General features: G+C 35.5%; 2 protein-coding genes and 1 pseudogene across 4 annotated transcripts in view; 2 read left to right on the top strand and 1 right to left on the bottom strand.

The window, feature by feature from the left end:
* The window catches only part of LOC125839081 (actin-depolymerizing factor 10-like), an 858,671-nt gene that overhangs the window by 99,196 nt on the left and 744,382 nt on the right, over positions 1-15,093 (top strand). The window lies entirely within an intron of this gene.
* LOC125839078 (peroxisomal membrane protein 11C-like) overlaps positions 1-15,093 on the bottom strand; it is a 485,045-nt gene that overhangs the window by 164,618 nt on the left and 305,334 nt on the right. The gene's annotated exons all lie outside the window — the stretch shown is intronic.
* LOC125839045 (isoamylase 1, chloroplastic-like) lies at positions 497-13,465 on the top strand (annotated as a pseudogene).

Here is a 15,093-nt window from a genome sequence, read left to right as displayed (position 1 = left end):
AACTGACTCTACAAACCTACTATTTTTAAAATGTTCTGCATAAGAAATGGCCTTATTGCTGTGGTTAAAATCATCCCGCATTTGCCCTCTCACACCCCACCAAGCTTCACCAGGACCGCAAAGTTCATCAATATTAACAGCCTTCTCCCAGATTTCTTCCTTAGGTTCCTTGTAACTATCCATGACTCTTTTGTAAATTTTGGAGATGGCCAGCATAGCCCTGAATGCTGAGGAATACAACTTTTACCAATATCAAAAAACTAAAGTCACAATATTTTCACGAATTGAAAAGACATTCGTATAGAGAATTGGCATGGTCTAGGCATAGCATAACGAATTTACTCATATTACTCGGATCAGAAAACTCTGCAAACAAAATTGTGGCAGCCATTGGTCTGTTCTCTTTGTAGAAGATTTTGCAATTCTGGTTGTTCTTCATCTTGCGAGACTCGGTGAGTTCATCTATCTCTTCTCATATTTTAAATTTAGTTTTAATATGTGTTACTCGAGTCGAGGGGTAAATAGTACTAGGCAAGTCCCATGAACGAGCTCGAGCTTGAAAACCAATAAGGGGTTTGGAACTTGAGACCCTCTATTATGGAAGTCCAAAGCCGAACCATTTGAGCCATCTTGAAGGATTTGAACCTAAGACCATGGACTAACCAAATTTAGCTGACTGTAATCTTGATGAACACACTAGATTCTGATAGGATGAACAAAGAAAGGTCTCGAAGAGGTGCAATTGGCTGGCATGGTACCTTCTGCTTCTGATCAGGTAACTAAGTCTCTTAGTGTTCAACATAGTCAAATGTATGATCTGGTGCTTTCTATTATTATGTTCAGTTTACTTTTCCCCAGCAAACTCTGGAATTGGTCATAAAATGTTGAAATGTCCACATCACCAAAAAGCATCTTCGTGCTTGCCTTCCCTATAGAAAAATACTCTGTGGCATCATTACTGCCAATAACTTAGATGAGCTATAGGGATATATGGTTTTGTTTGTTCAACATGTATGTTTTACTGTTTGATCTTTGTTATTTTCAGTTTGATTGGGAAGGAGATCTACCACTGAAGTTTCCACAGAGATCTTGTAATCTATGAAACGCATGTTCGTGGATTTACAAATCATGAGTCGAGTGAAACAAAATATCCTGGTACTTACCTTGGTGTTGTGGAGAAACTTGATCACTTGAAGGTGAACGCTTGGTTGTTATAATATTATATGTTATAATCTGAAAGCTTAGCATATGATTGATTTTTTCAGTAGTAAGTTCTAGCTTAACTGATATTGTTAGATCAAGAACAACTTTTGGATACACTGAAATTTGAAGACGTCTATGTGGATGTTTTTCCTCTTTTATCTTAGTAAGGGTCTACATTCATATATTGTCTTGCTAGGGTTTTTGGCTTTTTTCAATAGTTAAATGATGGACAATTGGCCCAATTTTTTCATCTGTGTAAATGAATACCCGAGAATTATAGTTGTGAGAGGAGACACTTTATTTATCTATTTAGGCCCATCCATAACAATAAAAAATTAAAACTGAAGTGCAAGCAGATATAGCAAAAATTAGGAAAGCATACCCTAGGGAAGGAATCTTCACTTAGGGGGTAAGGCTAGAAGATTTATGACCTATTTGGGGATGATGAAAAGGGGCAAGTACTAGATAGAAGTGACACCTGTAACTGTTAAAAGAGACAAGGAATTGAAATCGAACATCTTAATTTCCCCAAGGCCATAAAACTTTGCCTAGTTGGGTTGCATCGGATAAATGTAAGCATGTAAATAATACTTCTGAAAGTCTGAAAATTATGAAAGATATCCAACTATTTTAGAAGTGCAAAATTATTCGTGGCATTTAAGAAAACAAATCTGTTTATGGCTGGAGATCTCCTAGATTGATTAACTAGGCCAAAATGCTTTATCAAAAAAAGAAAAGGCTAAAACAATAATACATAAATACGCCCTTTAACTTCGCCTCATTTTATATTTATGTCCTTCAATTTTGGGTGTGCACAAGTAGACGACACTTAAACTTGTATAAACTTAAACAAATAGGCACACACGTACTTGACATCCTACATGACAATTTACGTCCTACGTGGTATTCTATGTGTATTATGCCACATAGGACTCGTGTGTCTACTTATTCAACTTTACACAAGTTTAAGTGTCTATTTGTGCACATCCAAAGTTTGGAGGACATATATGTGAAATGAGGCCAAGTCAAAGGGCATATTTATGTTTTATGCCTAAAAAAGTAGACTAAACAATGAGTATCTCAGATTGCTGCTTCATTTTGGGTGCTATATTAATAAACTCAACAAAATAAAGTAGTACCATGGGGTGTTGTCAAAAGTGAAAAGGGTCAAAGTCGAAGGTCTGGTAGGGAAAGCATGAAACTGTGCAAGCTCTAATACTTTCCAATACATTCTTTCTTGAATTTCGGAGTTCATTATAGGAAATGTCAGAATCTGACTCTGATAAGTTGGATAATTGGTTATCTGGTGGCTATGTTAGAGTTTGCCTTAATTTAAGTTGATAATAACTGGATAGCACAGAAGTTTTTATTGCTTGCTGGTAGATTATCTGTGTAAAAATATAAGTGAAAGTATAAAGGTTTTCTAACAGAAAATGTATATGAATGAAAATTTAGTAGTCTTGAAACAGCCCTATTTTTATATTTCTACCTCGTTGAATTTGATAGTGGCCTTTCATTAAGTTCATACATTTCAGATTAATTTGACCATAAAGGTTTATTCCATGATTGTCAAATTTCACTTCATTAGATTTTGAAACTTCAGCAGCTTTCGTATATGTGATATAGAATAATTTATATTTGTTGTGCATCTTAAGATAATTCCATGTTCTGCAGGAACTTGGTGTCAACTGTACAGAGCTAATGCCCTGTCACTAGTTCAATGAGCTGGAGTACTATAGTTATAACTCTGTATTGGGCGACTACAAGTAAATCCCATCTTCACTTCGCAAAGAATGACTTTCATGCTTTGAACTTATTTGTCTAGGAACATTATAGAAGTTGAACTTGTAAGACCACACAGTATGTTATCACACATTTGATATATGAAATGTAAATGATTAAGAATTTGAATTTCAGGTTCATAACTCTCACTTAGATGAATTACTTGCATTTCAGTTCTAAACATGGTATTCTGATTAGCTTATGTCATGCTTGAGAGATCCTTTAAATTCACAAAATCTTGGAAGAAGATTGTTACATTTTACCTGTACGTCTAGCTTTGCATGTTTAACCTTTTCTGTCAGCAAAGTTACTTTGTCCTTGTCCAAAGAAATCAGAATACTCTTAGGTTCAGAAAATAACCTCCTGCTCAGCTACCTAGAAATATTCCAACTGAATTAGAATGGGGAGGACCTTAGATTATATCCCACTTCAATGATTGATTCAAGTGATGAATGCAGAATCCTGCTGTTGTGTGGACTATGTTTCGCCACTAGTTTGATTGCTTTGTGGAAAAACCAGTCCAGGTAATCATAAGTTGAATGAATGTTAATTTAATACATAAGTGAGGCTGAATCAGTAGACAGTAGTGTTGGGAGGTGATTATTTTTTCCTACTTCTTTGGGTACTACAACAACTTACCCAGTATATTAACACAAGTGGGGTATGAGGAGGGTGGGGTGTACACAGACCTTACCCCTAATGTAACTAACTGATGTTCCCTATTTTGATCGCGGGAGGGGGTTCTTTTATTTCTTTTTTCTTTGGAGGTGGGGCGGGTGGTATGACAGTTCTGAAATTAAACTAATTGATGCTGTTCCAAATCCCATTTATTGACATAATGTTATAGCTGGATTTAGTTAATGTGACAAGTCTAGCTCATAAAAGACTGATTAAGAATCTCTTCACATCCAAATATTGCTAGATGGCTTAGAAAGGTAAAAGTCAAATGGGACAAATTGAAGAGAGATTCTACAAGAAGAGTAGAAAGCATACTTTCGAAAGAGTCCTCTTAAGAATAATGTGCAATGATCGCCAGAATGATCTTGCATGCAGGGATTGTAGACAGTTGATTTGGATGTCACTTTTTCATTGATCCCATATCTGAGATTTGAACCTGATTTTTCTGCATGGGATTAAGTGTGAAAGTGATGCTAAGCTCTTATGGTGATAACTTTCAGTCACTTACATTTAAAGATATTTTAGGCTTAATTAGTCAATACTACTGAACACAGCATAATTGACATCCAAACGTATTCATTGTGTCAAAGCTGCTTGTAGATGACTTGATAATAGATACTGTTAAAGAATAACAAAAGTCCCACATTGGTGGTTAATGAGATGGGTGGACTCCTTATAAGGCTTAGACAATCCTCCTCCCTTTGAGCTAGCTTTTGGGGTGTGAGTCCCAACACCTAATTTAACATGGTATCAAGGCAGGATCCATCTCACCCAATGTTGGGGCCCCCAAAAATAAAAAATTGCCCATGCACCAGATGCTAAGCACTTGAGCGTGAGGTGGGTGTTAAAATAACAAAAGTCCCACTGGACTCCTTATAAGGCTTGGACAATCCTCCTCCCTTTGAGCTAACTTTTGAGGTGTGAGTTAGGCCCAAGACCTAATTTAACAGATACATAATGCTAATTATATCTCTTTGGTTAGTGGTATATGCCCTTGACAGTATTTGCTTGAAGATATTAACAACTGCATGAAAATAGGCAATATTGGCTTTGTGATCAATTTTAATCTTATGGGATATTTATCTTTCTAGGTTTAACTTCTGGGGCTATTCTACTGTCAATTTCTTTTCTCCAATGGGATCTGCTGGTCTAAGTAATTGCGGCCTCGGTGCAATAAACGAATTTAAGTATCTTGTCAAGGAAGCACATAAACGTGAAATCAAGGTGACTGATTACCGGAGAAAACTGCGAGTTTGTTCTCCAAATTTTGGTGTAATCTCTTCTGATTGTTCATTGGCAGGTTATCATGGATGTTGTTTTCAATCACACTGCTGAAGGAAATGAAAATGGTCCCATACTATCATTTAGAGGCATTGACAACATTGTGTTTTATATGCTAGCTCCTAAGTTTGTCGCTAATCCATGCACTTTTTAGTTTTCTGACTCTTAAATTAAAGTCCAGAGTCTAAGTTGAAGTTCCTTATATGGATTCATTTGCTTTCTCTTCAGAATTTATCATTGTGAAGTTGCTCCACTGTTACAAATTGATTCGCCGAATCATAAAAATATCCTTTTTTCTATTCTAAGATAATTAAACCCTGCAATTGCTTTACTTAAAAACAAAAAAATAATAATTAAACCCTGCAGTGTGGAATTCTCCACCTTAAGCTTATTATGTTGTCTATATCACACACTTCATCAAAATCATAACAGATGAAATTGTTAAGTTGTAAGGCTTAATTTTTTATGTCTGTAAGCACTTTGGTGACGGTAAATGTGGTGCAAACGAGCAGAAACATACTCATCAGCAATGAGCCATGCCCTTTCAATCATATTTCCCTGGTGAAGCACTAAAATGGAGAGATTTTGGTTAGTGTCATAAACTGCTGCCCAATGAATAAATTTGAACATAATATATTATGGCTTCTCACAAAAGTCATACCAGAATACTCATGGGTGCTTGAAATTTGCTGATACTGGCTTCTTTCTGGTTGGTGCTTTTCTATAAAGAATAAAACTCACAAAATACTGAGTTCATGAATATTTTCTCGCTATACTTATTCCAAAGTCGTTACAACTGTAATAATCCCATTGTACGTCAATTTATAGTGGATTGCTTGAGGTGAGTTGGATTCAAAATGTCATGTGGTGAATGTCAGTATATTTCCTAGTTGTTGTTGGTCTGTGACAATCATATCCTGCTTAGCCATACCTCAGAAAGATCTCATGGTAAAATAATCATGGAGCAGTTCTGTTAAGACCAGTAAATAAACAAATAAAAATGTTCCATAGCCAACATCCTAAACTTTTAGATGAGATGTGACACCACACAGATCCTCCTCTCAACTGGAACTGCCCCCGATAATCATATATTTCTTCAGTCTTGTCTTGAGGAAGCTAATCAGTCCTGCACATAAAGGGTTGTATTAAAAATTACTCTAAATAAATTAAATGATCTAGCACCCAAGGGTGTGTCTGGTGATCAATAAATTGGATTGAGAACCATGAGGTCTCAAGATCAAATCCCAGCGGATGCAAGAACACTAAGTGATTTCTTCCCCTCTGTCCAAATCTTGGTGATAGAGTTACCCGGTACCTGTGATGGTGGGAGGTAGAAGATACCCCATAGAATTAGTCAAGATGCACGCAAGCTGACCCGACATATCACGGTTTATCCAAAAACAAAATTAAAATGACCTATCTTTATCAAGCTAAGTTCCTAGATTAGATGACTATACAATTCAGTTTATACCATAACAAGGAGTAGTATGAAGCATTTTACTAAAGATCATGTATACTGACCTTCCCTTCGTGTACCCTCTGGCTCACTAGGTTTTACATCCTCCCAGGAAATTGCTCATCTTTTACTATTTTAATTTAACTTTTTTTCTCTTTAGCAAATATTGTATTTTAATGAAAATGGAACACAAACACATTTTACCCACTGCTGTTATAATGTCTACGACTCATTTTCTTGACCAGACAATGGTAATTCACATCTTGATTGAATAATATTCTTTTGCAATTCATTGGATTTAACCAGTATTCTGTTGCAATTTGTATCAGTTTACTGAAATTTGAAGGATAGAGCATTTCATGTCTATGAAGGAAATGAAGCTACATAAGAAAATAATTAAGTTGGTTTCGGTGCGTATGTTTTCTGCTTTTTGTTTAAAGAAAACATCAACTTTTAAAGCATTTATTGCTGAGGTTTCCTTAAGCTTTTCACAAGTTAACTAAAGAATATTGTTGTTACTTCTTCAGTATGTATCAATTGTTTAATCTTGTGTCTGCATCTAATCTTCAGTCTAATTTTGTTGTCTAAGTGGGATTTTCTAGATGAACTTCTCTGCTATTTTGAAGGCTCAAATTTCTGTGGTTTTAATGCATGGAGTTCCCTATAAAGTCTATATCCTGTATATGAGTTACAAATTTGGTGCTCTAACCATGACATGTCTTATATTGATAATAATAGAAAAGGTCTACTTTGATCTCTTGACAGATATTGGGTTTACCGAAATGCACGTAGATGGCTTCCGCTTTGATCTTGCTTCTATCCTTACAAGAAGTAGCAGGTACTTATGCATAGCCTCATAATTTTTTCCGAATGTTGTTGAAAAGTAAGCTTTTTCTCCTTGGCTTTTCAGCTTGTGGAATGCTGTAAATGTCTATGGAAATTCAATTGACGGTGACGTGACCACCACAGGCACTCCTCTCACAAGCCCACCATTGATTGATATGATCAGCAATGATCCAATACTTCGTGGAGTAAAGGTGTTTAACTTTATTTGTGTGTTCCTCTGAGGAAGTAACTTTTATTCTCCTTTTCCCTTAGGAGAAGGACTTGTATCTCTTACTTTTGCAACTGTGGTGGCACCTGAGTTTTGCCATGTTCCTTTTCTTTGGGTGATAAGACGCCTAAACTTTCCTCTTTATAACAGCTTATAGATGAAGCATGGGATTGTGGAGGCCTTTACCAAGTTGGCATGTTTCCGCACTGGGGTATCTGGTCGGAGTGGAATGGAAAGGTCAGTTTGGAGACATTTTTGGTGACTATCTTCATTTCAGGCTGTTTGCGTTTAGGGATATGAGAACACAGACAACTGGAAAGATAAACTAATTATTAGAGGTCATCTCATTTGTTTACTATAGGTTTCATGCATACTAAGTAGAGTTCAGCTGTTTCTTCGTGGATTCCTGTCTCATAAGCCGGAACTTCATAATGATACCATCTAATTTCGTGGAGTCTCTTATGCAGAAAGAGGTGCAGGAATAATAACTCTTGAGAGCTAAGTTGCTTTGACTCTCCAAAAATGTTGCCACACGTGTCGGATCCTTCAAAAATACACTATTTTTGGAGGATTCAACACACTCCCGTCGACATTTTTCAAGAGTCCGAGCAACATAGCTTGAGAGTAAGATTCTTGCTCTTGCTCTGTGATTATGAGCTTCACTCTGATCTTCTTGAAGTCCAGAAGATCCACAGAAGAGGAAAAGTATTTTATACTCTCTGTAGGTAGGTTTAGAGTGGATTGGACTTGAATAGAGCGAAATGGATATAGAGGATAGCCCCTACTAGTTTGGAAATAATTTGACATACTCTAAAGTCTAAAGAATAAGTAACAATGGAAATTACTTTGTTTCTTTGCATGCGAGTTGAAGACATCTGATATTTTGTGGTGTTGTTAAGTATTACTTAAATCAGATACATTTTTCTATTAACTCATTTAATTTTCCCTCTTTTTCTATTAAGGTGAGTAACATTTTTCTATTAACTCATTTATTTTTCATTATTTTTTTAAATTAAGGTAAGTAAATTTTATTAAAGCAAGTACCAAGGTGGTACTGTAAAATAAGAAGTTACAAAATTCCAAACATCACCATAAAGGAGCTGTTCTCCAAGGCTAATTTCCACTCTTATTATATAGAAATTACAGTCTATTCTTTTTGTTATTGAATGGCAGAGTTGGCGTGATTTTAAGAGTCAATATCTATTATATTCTGTATTCAAATTTGCAAATCGTTTGGGCAAGGCTAGGAATAAAGAACCAATTTAGTTCAAACCCCACGTCTCATGTTAGAGTTTGGCTGCAAAATCTAACAGCTAGGAAGAAAGAAACAATTTAGAACCTCATGTTGTATTTTTGCTGGAAAATCTTAGGAAGTCATGTGATTGCTTTCTGGTGAAATTCCTTGCGACCTCAATATTATTTTGTCTATAAGATGTTGCAGATGAAATAATTCCAACAGTGTGCTGCAACAATTGTCAGACCTTGGGAGGGGGGGGGGGGGGGGAATGTCTAAATGGACATTGCTTGCAGATTGCCCTAGGCAAGGCAGTAGATGTTATGATTTTTCTCTCTTCATCTTGTCTATGTAACTTTAGGAGATCACAGCTGTTGTAATTCCCCACCCTCTGCGCTTCTTATCATTCCATCTGTTGCAGCTATTACAATTGCCATCCACTTTTTCTTAGTAACTCCTGCATACCCTTATCTGTACAACAACATCATACCCACTGTAGTCTCACAAGTGGGGTCCATGGAGGGTGGGTGTATGCAAACCTTACTACCTTTAATTTGTACGGTAGAGAGGTTATTTCCAATAGACCCTTGACTATGAGGAATAACTGCCCTTGTAATTCCCACCCTTATCTGGTTTTGTATTTCGTCAAAAGTTAACCAAGTGTCTTCACAAAATTTTGTACTTGTCAAAAGTAATAATTGTATTCTACTTTTTGGTGTGCTTGTTTGAAGTGTTATATAATTTCACCTCTATAGAAAATAATATTTTGCCTGGTTAAACTAACTGATTGAAATCGAACTCTGAAAGTTCCTATGAAGATCAGATGCATGTATTATATTGCCAAGGTAGCTATGACACTGAATCCTGTCATATCTACCTATCTTATAACTGTACAAGGATGTTTGAAGCCTAGACATTCATGTGAATTAGTTGGCGTAGTATATGTAAAACAGTTCTAAACTTTTCTTGAGCAGGTTGAAATCCTTACAGAATTCATCAATGCCTTGAAATTTCTGCATGTAGTGGTTTCTGAGGCAAATCTATCAAATAATTGATATTCCTCTTGCAATTCCTAACACAAAATCACAGAGTATTTTTCCCATTCTTTCTAGCTAGTATAATTGCATAAGACTTCAAGACGAAGGCTGATAAAATCTTATACTTTAATTGTTGAATGAAAAATTAAGCAATGTAAAGGCCAAGTTAGATACTAGCAAGGAGGAATGTTCAGGTATGATTTTTTTCGCAGGTCTCTGAACATAGGTATCAATGCAAGTGGAAACAAGTTAATTACATACTGGAACCGTCATTTGATGCAACTTTTTTAACGATTGAGCTTGCATATTTTTCTTTATTTTCTGACAATTAGAATCTCCTACAGCTTTTTGCTGGAGAACTCACAGTCGCAGAAGTGGTTAGGGTAGTGAGATGGCTGGCCTATAAGCAACTACTTAGTTAACTTATAAAACTTGACTAAAAAGAGAAACAGTTTATACTCAACTACCAAGACCATTCCGTGTTGTGTGTTATTTTGAGCTTATCAGCTCATGAGCTGTAACAAACTCAATTCCAACAGAAGCACTCTTATATATATTAATTACTGAATACAAGTTACAAGGTAGAATACGCACAACAAAGTAATAACACACTAATTACGGATAGCTTAACATAGACGAAGGTAACTAGAAGGGGATGAGATACTAGACCATAGAAAGGAGATGAGAGGATCAGAAAGCCAAAGCTTCACATAATTTCCATGCCCCTTCTTCTAACTTCTAGTCCTTTTTAATAGAGATACTAATTGGGCCTGGATCCCCAAATAAAAGTATCTAATAGCCCATAGGCCCTTACCAAGTCACGTCGGGTTCACAACATGAGCTGCAGACTTGTTAAATGTAATATCAGGCATTCAACTGTGTAGCTCTTTAGTTCGCATCCCCTGTTCTAGCTACATGTCTAATTTACACAATCTTTAAGTTCAGAGAAGCATATCGACTCTGAACTGCACTTTCCACTGCAGTGTTTATTCTGTACTTCAATACTCTATTTGAAAATTACTAAGCGTCTGGAATTTGGCATGTAATTAATTGAAATGTGTCCCTTGAAATCAGTGAACGCCAAAATGCTCTTAATTTCCTCAATTTATATTGCTTTCCCTTTATTCTCTGTCAGAACATGACTAACATCACTAGCCAAACCTCGTCCAAAAATTTCAGGGAGCACATTAAGATTTATCCTAACCGAGTTGGACTTGTTATTTTATCTGTGGGATGATCTAGCTCAAGTACATGTTTGATATAAGTGGGGGTTTCTCTGTAGATCCTTGTTAGTCAGCTGGAAATGCATTTAACCGTAAATACGATAGCAGCCTAGGTGTTAGTATTCAGTTAAGAACATTGTTTTCTGATTGCTGTCATTTAGGATATTGTTCTCTGTGTATAAATTGGCTGCGGTCTTTCTTTTCTGATGTTTCATCTCTCCTGGCCTTTTCCTAATTAACTTTTTCTTTTAAATATATAGAAAAGAAAAGGAAATGCTAACCAGCTCTCTTTTGTTTCAGTACCGTGACATGGTACGGCAGTTCATCAAAGGCACTGATGGGTTTTCTGGGGCTTTTGCTGAATGTCTTTGTGGAAGCCCAAATCTATACCAGGTATACTACTTTAGTGTTCTTTTTTATTATAGCTGTGGAGCTAGTGATTTCTAAATTCAGTTGGGATGATTCAGTTCCTTAATAATTGAACCCTTTGTGTTTATTGGTGTTCAATTAGAAAGGAGGAAGAAAACCATGGAACAGTATAAATTTCGTGTGTGCCCACGATGGTTTTACTTTGGCTGATTTAGTGACATACAACAATAAACACAATTTGGCAAATGGAGAGGACAACAAAGACGGGGAAAATCACAATAATAGTTGGAATTGTGGTGAGGTAAGTCACTGTGCACAAATCTATATCTTCTGGATCTTTTCACTTACTTAAGCTGTCTTGATGCTTGATTTCACACTGCGACAAGCAGATTGCTCTAATAGTTCAAATGTTATATTTTCCTTTCTGTTGCTCTGAGATTGAGACTGAATTATGTCCAACGTGGTAGTATCCACATCCATGTGTTAGTGCATTTAGAGGTATCTGTGTTTTCCTTCTGCTCAGTCTGGGTAATAATTGTGTAGATGTTGCAATTGATTTTGCCAATATTTTTCTCGTGGCAGTTCACGTCATCTCTCTGTTTCTTACATTAATATCTGATCTCTGCATGTACTATCTTGTGTGTTGTAATAAATAGCACCAGTTTCTTTCTCTTTTGTGTAACACTGACATCATCTTTAAATTAGTAAAAGGTAGTTTTACTTAATTTTCTTTTAGCATAATATATTATAGACTGAGTGGTGTTTCTGTGAATGCAGCAAGAATAGTAATCTGGGTACTTAATTCGATGAAATGGAACTGAGTATTATTTCATAGCTTTTTAGTTGCTGTTTCTTTGTTAAAATTTCTATTAGTTACTTCAACCAATGAAGTAGTTCTGCAGATTAGATCTATTATAGTTAGATGCCACTCAACTTCCCTGCTGAGACTTTTTTTTCTTGACAAGTAATGATATACTTCCCTGCTGAGACTAAGTTTTACTTGAAGTGATATTAAAGGGCAAATGTTTGAAGTTTTCTGCTCTTACTGTCATGTATTAGGTGTAGCTCTATTATTTATATTGACAATTTATCACATACCATATCTACATGAGGAGGATTCTATGACACTTCCTCAGGTGATTTGATATAATTCTGGTACGAGATGTTCCGGCATGGATATCTTCTTAAGAGTGTGATACTGAGGAAATTTAGATAATGTTGAGGGCGGTGAATTCATTGTTTTGGGTGCATCTAAAAGGTTTTAAATGTGGATATCAAGAACCGTGCAGTACCTTAACATGATACTTTGTCTTTTTTTGTTTTCAGTTATAACAAGTTACTTCTTCTCTGTAGGAAGGAGAGTTTGCAAGTATCTTTGTGAAGAAATTGAGGAAAAGACAAATGCGGAACTTCTTCCTCTGCAAGCTTATGGTTTCCCAAGTAAGTTCAGTTCTCCCCTTTTGATGGTCCTTTGCTCGTTTCTCATTAATTTGTATGGAATCTGATCATTCAACCTAAAATCATAAGACGAGTGGAACAAGACAATATATTGCCCTTTTGTCGCCATTCTATACTTGATGTTTGACATTATATTACTCGACACCGGGTTTGTGAGTGTGGGGTGGGTTTAGTAAAGTTTGGGGGTTCTAATACCATAAAAAAGGATCTGAGAATCTAACAAAAAAGTGTAGTAGTCCTAGACCTTTATGTGCCCATCTGGAGGGCTTTCTACATGGCTACACCAACTGTGGGACAATATAACTCAACAATTAGCTTAAATTTTACGATTTAAGAACCTACCTTTTTTGGCTATAATTTCATGCATTTCTTCTTTTTGAAATGGCTGTTCCTACTCGATATATGTTTTCTTCTTATGATTAATATTTTCCATTTGTGGTTCTTCAGGGTGTTCCCATGATATCTATGGGCGATGAATATGGTCACACTAAGGGAGGAAACAACAACACGTATTGCCATGATAATTATGTACTACTTTACTTTTGGGCATCCTTCTTGAGACTATCTCCTCCGAGATTTTCTGAAGCTATTGGGGAGGATGTCCACGAGTTCTTGACTATCTGCTGTGAACAATTGTATACGTACTTTGGATTTGGTGGAGTCAAGAGGAGCCGACTTCACTGCTTATAAGCTTGATGGGCCAGGAGTGATAATCACCATATGTTCTGAGATTTCTTCACCCTTGGCCAAATTAGTTAGGAGGATTACATGCCTCATTATTCCGTTGCTAACATCCTATACTGTATTAATAATACTCCATTCGTTTAAAAAAGAAAACATTTATTTTTCATTTTAGTTTGTTTAAAAAAGAATGATTTTTTTTGTAACATTTTAATTTCAACTTTTTATGTGATATGTTTAAGACCACAAGATTAAATGACATTTTAATTTCAATTTTTCATGTAGCATGTTTAAGGACTAAAATAAGAATAATACAATATCACAAGATTGAAAAGTCTTTTTTATTTTCTTAAATTTCATGCTAAGTCAAACTAGATCATTTTTTTTTAAACAAAGAGATTTGTCTTATATTAGATAAACATTTTCTATTTAACACAGTTATTACGAAAATCATTAATTAATAGATTGATCACCTTTACTATTTTTGCACTTTGCTTATATTAATTAGTCTCTTGGAAAAAGAAATTTTAGATCTTCAAAATTTGTTTAAACATCCAAAGTAACATTAATTGTAGGGGTAAAATGGGAAAAATTGATTAATTTTATCCTGATTTAGTAAGCAATCAAGTAATAAGAGACAAATACTTTTAGTAAGATGTCTATCTAATAAACAAAGGTAGTAATATATATTAAATTAGTATTATGATTCAATATTAAATGGATGACTTTTAATACTCCCTCTGTTACATGAGTATCTTATTAAAAATATTTGTTCCATATTATTTGATCACTTACCAAATTAGGATATAATTAATTACTCTCTCTGTTCAGATTTACTTTTCAAATATTTTTTCTAATTTGATTTCTACTTTTACTTGTCATCTTTGACAAATTAAGAAAGAACAATTTTTTTTCCTATTATGCCCTCAATTTATTAACATTGAGTATGAGATTTGTTAAGAAGGGGAAGTTCAATCCCCGGTATATTGGTCCTTACAGGATATCCAAGAGGATTGACAATGTAGCCTATGAGTTGGAGCTACCGTCAGAGTTAGCAGCAGTCCACCCGATGCTTCACATATCAATATTGAAGAAGTGTATGGGCGATCCTTCACTTATTAGTTATTATACAGACTGAAGATATTGGTATTAAGGACAACCTATCTTATGAAGAGATTCTCGTTCAGATTCTAGATCGTCAGGTTCGTAAGTGAGAACCAAGGAGGTAGCATCGATCAAGGTCTTACGGAGAAATCAGTTTGTTGAGGAAGCTACTTGGGAGGCGGAGGAGGATATGAAGAAAAGATACCCGCATCTCTTTGAGCGCCGAGAAATTCCCAATCAAGGTACTACTTTTTTTCTTAGTACTCTTTAAATTGATATGCTGAGTGTGTTAATTTGCATGTTGGGTGTTTGAGTTGGGTGTTAGATGTTTCCACCTTTAGTTCTACTTTAGAGTGATCTCATTCGAGGACTAATGTTCCCAAGGGGGAGATATTGTAACATCTCGCCTTAGAAAGAGCTAAATTGGAAATAGCTAAATTAAGAATTTTGCAAGTAATGCTTAAGTTGTGAGTTTTAGGTCAACTTAAAATGACCATAACTTTCAGTACATGATGAGTTAGGTAGCCCTTAAG

Source organism: Solanum verrucosum, unplaced genomic scaffold (assembly GCF_900185275.1).
Source record: "Solanum verrucosum unplaced genomic scaffold, falcon-dt-bn FXZP01000163.1, whole genome shotgun sequence".
NCBI classification, from domain to species: Eukaryota; Viridiplantae; Streptophyta; class Magnoliopsida; order Solanales; family Solanaceae; genus Solanum; species Solanum verrucosum.
This window is presented reverse-complemented; position numbering and strand designations above follow the sequence as displayed.